The sequence below is a fragment of the Panthera leo genome, chromosome C1 (assembly GCF_018350215.1).
Source record: "Panthera leo isolate Ple1 chromosome C1, P.leo_Ple1_pat1.1, whole genome shotgun sequence".
NCBI lineage: Eukaryota > Metazoa > Chordata > Mammalia > Carnivora > Felidae > Panthera > Panthera leo.
This window is the reverse complement of record NC_056686.1, coordinates 200,091,356-200,099,695: the sequence shown is the minus strand read 5'-3', so window position 1 is coordinate 200,099,695 and position 8,340 is coordinate 200,091,356. Positions and strand designations below refer to the sequence as shown.

The window sequence follows — 8,340 nt, the reverse complement described above, 5'->3', positions numbered from 1 at the left end:
TGTAAACTGGATTTTCCTATGTCCACACATATATCAGTCAGGATCCAGACTTGGGAGACAGAAAACCACACGACTCATTTTCACGGAATGAATTTAAAGAATAATTAACTCAGTACCAAGAACAGAAAAGGCCAAGGGGAATATTAAAGTAGCAAAGAGGTTGCAATGATTGGAAGCAGCTAACTCAGTATGAGGGAACAAAAGGGACTATTATTAGAATCATGGAAACTTACAGGCCTGGAGGGAGACACCCCCAGAGCGAAACTTCAGCCCTCTCTAAGGGGCTGCTGCTTTGCTGGAGGAAGGGCCCCATGGCGCTGGGACCCAGAGCCCTGAGCAGGGGGTGCCGGCCAACTTATGATGGCATTTTTGAGGGGGAAACAATGGGCCTGGTTCCACGAGTGTTGGAAAAACTGGAAACTGGAGCACCAGCTGCTCCTGGAAGGAGCTGCCAGTGTGGAAAAGCATTGCTAAGTGATGCCCGCAGGAGCAGCGGGCGCATCGAGCAACAGAAAGCAAACAGGGAGGAGCGGTGACCACGCCAAACTGGGGGCTGCCTTGCAGAGCGAATTAAATGCATCCACCCGCAGACGTTAGACTCACTTTATCTGCAATGTACATGAGTTCCAGAAGCAACTTGAAATTAACAGAAGCAGAGCCAAAACTGAAAAAGAGACCTTTTGTTGTGTTTCATGCGTGCTCAAGAAGAGAACGGTTTCTCTTTCATATACGGGTTAGTTTAATCCGGGTGACAATAAAGAAGAGCCTTACTTAAGACTCTAACTAACTAGTTAAGTCTTAACTAACCAGGTCCTTGAATATGGAAACTATAAGACATCCCAAAGAGAGAGGACCCCAGTGATTAGTTAGTAGAACCTCACTTTCTCCTCCTACCCACAAGTACCCAGCTGAGTAGACAGAATCCCAGAGGAACCGAGTGGTCAGAGAGTGGCAGGACCAGCCCTGAAACCGGAGGCATCCCTTCATTCAACAAGTATTTATTGAGCATCTCCTGTTCTGACCCCAGGTTTAGGAAACCTTGGAAATTATCAGTGAATAAGACATTCCAGGAAGTAGGAGCCACAGAATGTAAGCTACATGGTGACAGAGACATTTCTGTCTACATCTTTTCCTTCCAAGATGCTCTCCGGTATTACTTTAGGATGGCTTCACTTTTCACTTACTTTATTGTAGACCTCATCAAGAAGCGAAACACAGCAGGGGACTGAGGTGAAAGGGGGAAGTTTGGGGAGATAGCAGCTTCCAGATATGATAGAAACTACATTTCCCTCCATGGTCATTGGCCACCACAGTTCTGGAAACTCTAGGACCATCCCAGTTTCAAACATTCGGCTCTCTGTGACTAGCAGGGTCCTGATGGTTTGAATACACATATGTCTATAGCCACACTCCAATGGGAGCCATCTTGGTGCTGGGACTGGGCAGCACAACAGCTCCCCCTGGTGTTCTGGAGGAATGGCCTGTCTCAGACAGGGGTGGGGACCTACAAAGGTTGGGAATCATTGTTTACTGAGTTCTTTCATGAAACTAACCAACCATCTCCTTGTTGAGCACTTTAAAAGATCTAGTGGGAAGCCTCAGAAGAAATGAGGAAGTCAGAGCTTGAGAATCCTGGGCTTAAGAATCCTTAGATTCTGTTCTCCTTGTTTGGGGTGACAACCAAGCTCATTTTTTATTGGTGACAGATGTGATGATGCCCTGGGCCTGTAAGATAAGAAAGGCAAGGAGGTCAAACAAGAAGACAGAAGAGGCGCTGGAAAACACATAGATGTGGCTGCAGATCATTATTCACCTGAGTTCTGATCCAGAAATTTGGCCCCTGTGCACTAATCCAAGGGCTGAACTGAAATCCAAATTCTCTACATCTTTGTTTTCCCTCTTTTCTTTATCTCCATTTTCTTTTACATCTCTTTCTTTGAATACTAGTCAACTCCTGGGAAAGAGAAGGGACAAAGGAAAATCAGGTCCTTCCCAAGTTTGATGATCAATAGCCTGAGCCTTTTCCTTGTCAGACTTTCCTCAAAGCATTTGGTAATGCATTGAAAGTCCAAGAATCCTAACATTCATCGGGCTTATCCTTTCCCACATACTCAGGGAAATTTGAACACAGAATACCTGGCAATTCATTTATTACGTGGCTAAACAGAAAATAAGGTGGAACAAATGGTGGTAAATTCAGAACTTTTGAAAACTCAAATATCCCCAGACTGGGACTCTTTACTAAGAATCTTTCCTCTGTGTTGAGTGTGTTTACACACGTGCACATGCATGGGCACGTGCTCTTTTCAGCTGATACAATTAAAAAAAAAAAAGCATTTTCAGAGTAAGGAAGACGAGGAATCCAGAATAAAAGTTATCCATCCCTTTTCTGTTTAAGTAGAATAACCCCCTAACTTATCTGAAATGAGTAGACATCTCCACTGTGCTAAAAGCTCTCTAGGCAATAAGATTTTACAAACTTTCCTACTTACCCACTCCTGGTCATTGCCAAAGTTCACCCCAAATGCTCTCGCACACTGCTGATAGGAGGAAAGGTCAATGAAACCTCTCAGAAAAATGATTTGGGGGAAAAAGTGTACTAAGAGTCTTAAGGATATCATCCTCTTTGACCCTGTAACTTTGCTTCTACAGCTGTATCCTAAGAAAATACAAAAAAGACTAACGAGATGGAAGAGATATGTACATTTTGAATCCATTTTTGAATACAAGCAAATAATTAGCAATGTATTAAAATTGGTTTATGCAAATACAAATAATAGAATATTATGCAGATCCCGTAGTGTAGCTATATATAACATATAGGTAATATATATAATACAGAAATTATAGATGTGTGTATATAAAATGCGGAGGGGACACCTGGGTGGCTCAGTTGGTTAAGCATCCAACTCTTGATTTTTGCTCAGGTCATGATCTCATGGTTTTTGGGTTTGAGCCCCGCGTCGGGTTCTGTGCTGACAGCTCAGAGCCTGGAGCCTGCTTTGGATTCTGTGACTCCCTCTCTCTCTCTCTGCCCCTCCCCTGCTCGTGCTCTGTCTCCCTCTGTCTCTCAAAAAATAAACGTTAAAAAAATTTTTTGAATAAATAAATAAAATGCAGATAAATAAATAAAATGATGCGTTTTCTGTCTCATTTTTGGCTGAGACCCCAAGGAACAGAGAACAGAATAATGGGGAGCAAGGATTCCCACCCACCAAAGACAGTAGGCAGCTCTGGAGAGGAGCAGTTCACATTCCCGAAGGAAGGCTTCAACTAGTAGGGGATGAAAATCAATGGATAAATGTCCCAGCCTCCTAGCATCGGGAGGGACAATTCTAAGGTAACTTTCCTGTAGTTTCTTGGAAGGTCTCCAGTGGGACTAAGCTTCAGTTGCCCTGGACAGTCATCAGCTCAGTAACACTCTATTCTCTCCCTTCCCAGGCTCACACCCTATTCCCCCATTCCTGTTTCCTAGAATCTACTTCATAACACACAACCTGTTCTCAGGTCCTTATCTCAGGCTCTACAGGAGGATGAGTAAAATTAAGTCACTCCCAAAATGTAATACCCTCTGGAGGTCAGGTTTTGTAGCTATCAAAAACTCAGGAAGGAATCTATCTTCAGAGGGCTTTTGTTTCGTCCCCCAGCTGAAGCAAGACCACAAAATGAAAGTGTGGCTTTCCGATTCAAACAAGGGAGAGGAAAAGCTCAGAGGATATACACAAACTCATAGTTCAGTGAATTATCCTGTCACAACATTGTCATCATTGCTGCCATTATTACCGTCAAATGCCAAAGGCACAGAAGGCAGACAGCGTCCAGCTGGGTAGGGAGTCACATCACCGGAAAAGACTCATGGGGCTAGGTCCAGCTTCAGGCGGTTCCTCTGCCTAACACAATTACCCGGCCTCTCCAGCTATTTGGAAGGGGGGCTGTGTTTTAGAGACCATAGTGCTATAACCCACCGAAATGTCGTGCTGAGCGCCAGGGACGGGAGGACTCTGTTTTATTCCGAGTCTCTCATTCCCATATGGAACCCAAGGCACATCTAGACAGACAGCTGGATCTCTTCTCCTTTTTCCTCCTGGATTTAAAACTATGTTTCAAGCAAAAGTAGGGATTTGGAGGCCAGGAATAAATTGGCTCTAACTATGTGTAGTCCATGGGATCTGTATAGAGAGCCAAAGGAGAGCAAGCTACCTACACACAATCCCAGATTCTTACCCCCAGCTCCCCTGCCTACAATGGCAAACTGGCCCCTGGACTATTTGATAAATGTGGGCAAGGGGGAAGTGGCACCTACGGGGTCAGTAGTGGTAGATTCCAAAGGTTTAGGATTGAGGTTACAAAGTCAATGTCTTCAGGGTTCATGCCAATAATATTAGTACAAGGGAACCAAGCAGAGATTGGTGGAGACAATGGTGAAATGCCCCATCTAAACGGTACTTCTAAACTCTAGTCAATTGGGATGCAGTGTTGCTAGACAAATTTTTAAGAGCCACCAAGGAGTCAAAAATCCAGATTGTGTATGAAAGTCATTGGTTTCAGTGGCGGCAACTAGTTCGAATGTTTTTTGCTCACCCCGTGTTGGCCTGCATAGTCAAAACAGGTCTGTGGACTATAGTTGGCTCCTAAGCCATCAGGTGGACATACATTATGGGAGTGACATAATCTACTGTCATTGGAAAATGTATTGAAGTCGGCATCAGACAGCATAGTAACAGACAACTATAAGGTTTTGAAAGAGCGGAAAGAATGGAAAAAGACTTTAGGATTGAATTATAAACAGGCAAAAGGGACTGCACTCAAATTCATAAACTTATGAACTTCAATTTTGGGCCAGTTTCAACATCTGCTATTATGAGGAATAAGGATAATGGTGGCTTTATGTAGCATTATGACCACATTGCATCATACAATGTCCTGATCCTATGAATAGCCAGTTAGCTTTCTTCTTCCTGTCACTGGCTTACCTGCCTTAGGAACAGCTGGTTTAGGACAAGCAGGTTCTGTGCCCTCACCCCACTCCCCCACACCGACTCCCACCCCTCAAAATTAACTCTTTTACAAGAAGACTACCACCGAGACAGGGAGAAAGATGGTCCATAAAGACATCCAGCAAAAGGTGAAGACTCATGAATAGAAACTACCACAAAGGGTGGAAAAGGAAGAGTAAGGCTGACCCTTAGACAAGACACAAAGAAAGAAGATCCTGGCCCTGGCAGAACCAGTCTCGAGGGGCTAGGAGAGTAGAAAGACCACTCCATTATCTCTGCCTTTCTGTGATTTTGTCAAGTTAGTCCTTCAGTGTGTGTTTCAGTTGCAAAATTGAGATCACTGTTACAAGATCAGTGAAATAGTTAACACAAGCTCTGGGTAAAGTCTTGTTGGAACGTGGCCATGGCCACTCACCGTGGCTGCTTTTGCCTGCGAAGACTAAAACGCCTACCAACCTGTCCGTCACTTTCAAGGTCCCCCTCCAGCAGCCCTATCAGGTGCCATACCTCACAAAAGCTGCTGTGAGGTATAACGTGGGTCATGATTTTTTACTTCATACAGGGCTTTCACCAATAAATATTCAATGCCTTGGACACTAAGATTCAAAGTTCTCACACTTAATTTCAATTTTTGGGTGCCTGGGAGGCGGGTCTCCCGATGCCGTTACTTTGACTCTAGACTATCGGCTCTTACATAACACGCGTATGTGAACAAGGCCAAGTTCTATGTAAATGTGGCAAAAATGGTGAGTATGATAGGGATGACTGGCACAGAATGAAGCAGGAAAGGCTACTGACCTCCTTTGTCTGTGCCTTCTCCCCAAGACTACACCAGTGTGTGCAAAGCATGTGATTACAACACATTACTACAAGATAGAGTATAACATTACCACATTCCCAGGATGCCTCTGCTCCTGGGCGCAGGGACACTTGCCATAAGATCTTGAAACTACAATCTTCCCCCACTCCCACACTGAGAGCAAATGGGTCAACCAAGAATAAATCAACCATCATGGGAGAAACCCATGTTCCATTGGGAACAAGAAGCTCATCGATACCTAGAAAATTTGACAAAACCCAGGGGCCTACCTAAGTCGGCTGGACAACGGTTTCTGTATCTTTCACAGGAGAATTGGGTTCTAAGGCCGCAAACTTCTAGATCAGCTTTGGTCTGGTGGGCATATGATTTTTAAAGGTGGCAGAACTGTTGCTCTTTAAGGGTAATGTGATAGGGGTAAGAGATGTCATACCTTTATGTGAATTATACAAGGTCCAGGTTCAATTACCCAAGGGATTCCACACAGCTATCAGAATTATTTGACCCCAAAGGGTCCAAGACTACATTGTATCTATAGCACAGGATTAGGAGAGGCTTGGGGATGTTGTCCTTTAAAAAGTCCCAAATACACATATGCAGTCTAGGCCTATCTTATGTTTTCACCCTTTCTCATGTTTACAGTTCCTGGGCTCCGTGTTGACATGACCCGAGCTTGTTTCTAGAAAAAGGGGTATCTTTGGGCACCTTCGTTACTCATTACCAACAAACAAAGCTAGAAGTATGAGCTGATGATCTGGTTCTGCGTTTTCTGGTTGTTATACCTCAACCCAGCCAGTTAGAAGGTCTATCAAACCAAGTAAATCCTTTTCATATCCAGAAAATATCTCAACCTATTCCATACCGAAACCCAATCATATTTTATTAGCAAGTCTCTTACACAGGCACTACATATTTCCTCCCGACTCGCTTGATTATCCCTCTACCTGTTCTACCCTACTTAGCCTATTACATGAAAAAAGGCGGGGTACTCCAGGTTGCCATAGGTCACTGTTCAGCTAAGCAAAAACACACAAAACACCATTTGTCAGTGAAAGGAGGGAAATTTTACTTAAAAGACCCTGGGCAGAGAGGTAAAATCGAAGATGATTATGGTGTTCTGGGGCCTGCACCAAAAGAGGCTTTTCTTATTGCTGGCCATGGGAAAAACTGTGACGCCGAAAGTCATGGGTTCGAGCAGTGTCTTCAACCAGATCATTGGCATATGCTGCTGACTAAGGAGACAAGAATGAGAAAATGTAAGATTTACACTGAGGAAACCCATGTGTTTTTTATAGAAGGACCTCTTCAGCTCAATTTCTCAGATTTCATCAGACATAAGGCCAGAGAGTATGAGAAACCCACCTTCAAGGGGCACCTGGGGTGGCTTAGTTGGTTAAGTGTCTGACTGCTGATGTCAGCTCAGGTCATGATCTCACAGGTTCATGAGTTCGAGCCCCGCATCAGGCTCCACGCTGGTACACAGCCTATTTGGCTTTCTCTCTCTCTCTCTCTCTCTCTCTCTCTCTCTCTGCCCCTCCCCACTAGCTCATGCTTTCTCTGTCTCTGTCTCTGTCTCTCTCTCTCTCTCAAAATAAACAAACCTTAAAAAAAAGAGAGAGAAAGAAAGAAAGAAACCCACTTTCAAAAAGGTAGGTCCAGGGGTTATGTCAACCTCTCTACTGAATGAAAAGATTTGAGGGAGGCTCTATCATAAAGAAGATAAGCAATGAACACAGAAATTCTGGCTTTTTGCAGGATTGGTGGGAAGCTGGGGGAGAGCTGGGGTTTTGTGGGTAGCAGAGAAGCCAGGGAAGAGTTGGAAGGCAGTCTCTGAGAGGCAAGTGGAGAGCTTTGCTTTGACAAAGGCATCACATTTTGGAACACCTGCAAGCCAGGAGGACAGTTCTTCGGGTTTGCGAGGGCCCTTTGGATAATCAGAAAATGTCATCAATACCTTGTCTTCCTGATCTTTTTCTTCCATAACTTCTTTGCTTTCTGTCTCTGTAGTAAATCCTTCAGATGGCACGCTGAACACTTACATCTACAGGACTGCATCATCTTCTTATATTTCCCAATTCTGGCCAGCAGCAGGGATCTGGTTGCCGCGGCAGCCTCTATCTGCTGCCCCCCTCCCCCACCCCAGGTCCCTTCATTCAAAGCAGCCCACCCATCACTCCTTTTATATACAGAGACAAGTGCCCATGACATGGGAGCTCCTGGCAAAAGGACCTGATGATTAATGATGCCTTGTCACAATGGCTGTGATTCAGCATAAGAGCTTGGTTGGGTGGTTTGGGAGTACTGAGACATTTGGAGAAAATCAACAAAGTACCTATTAGGACTGCTGGCTCATCAGCTGGCTGCTGATCAGTGTAGCCCATGGGAACCACCCTGGATGATACTAACCAAGTGAAATTGTCCTGGCCTTTCAGACCCAACATCTTCAAAGCCTTTATTGGCTGGCACATTTACATGTGCATTCCTGGTCCCAACATCCTATTTTCAGAAAGAGCTTTTTCAGCAAGG

At 44.5% G+C, this 8,340-nt stretch overlaps 2 long non-coding RNA genes across 2 annotated transcripts; both read right to left on the bottom strand.

Moving 5' to 3' along the window:
- Window positions 1–1,020: 1,020 nt before the first annotated feature.
- LOC122228228 lies at window positions 1,021–3,678 on the bottom strand. Its single transcript, XR_006206484.1, has 4 exons — window positions 3,498–3,678; window positions 2,493–2,540; window positions 1,814–1,954; window positions 1,021–1,725 (listed from the first exon to the last, which is right to left on the bottom strand). It is a non-coding gene; the product is annotated as an uncharacterized LOC122228228 (long non-coding RNA).
- Window positions 3,679–6,855: 3,177 nt separating this feature from the next.
- Window positions 6,856–8,140, bottom strand: LOC122226618. Its single transcript, XR_006205704.1, has 2 exons — window positions 7,769–8,140; window positions 6,856–7,046 (listed from the first exon to the last, which is right to left on the bottom strand). It is a non-coding gene; the product is annotated as an uncharacterized LOC122226618 (long non-coding RNA).
- Between the last annotated feature and the right edge of the window lie 200 nt (window positions 8,141–8,340).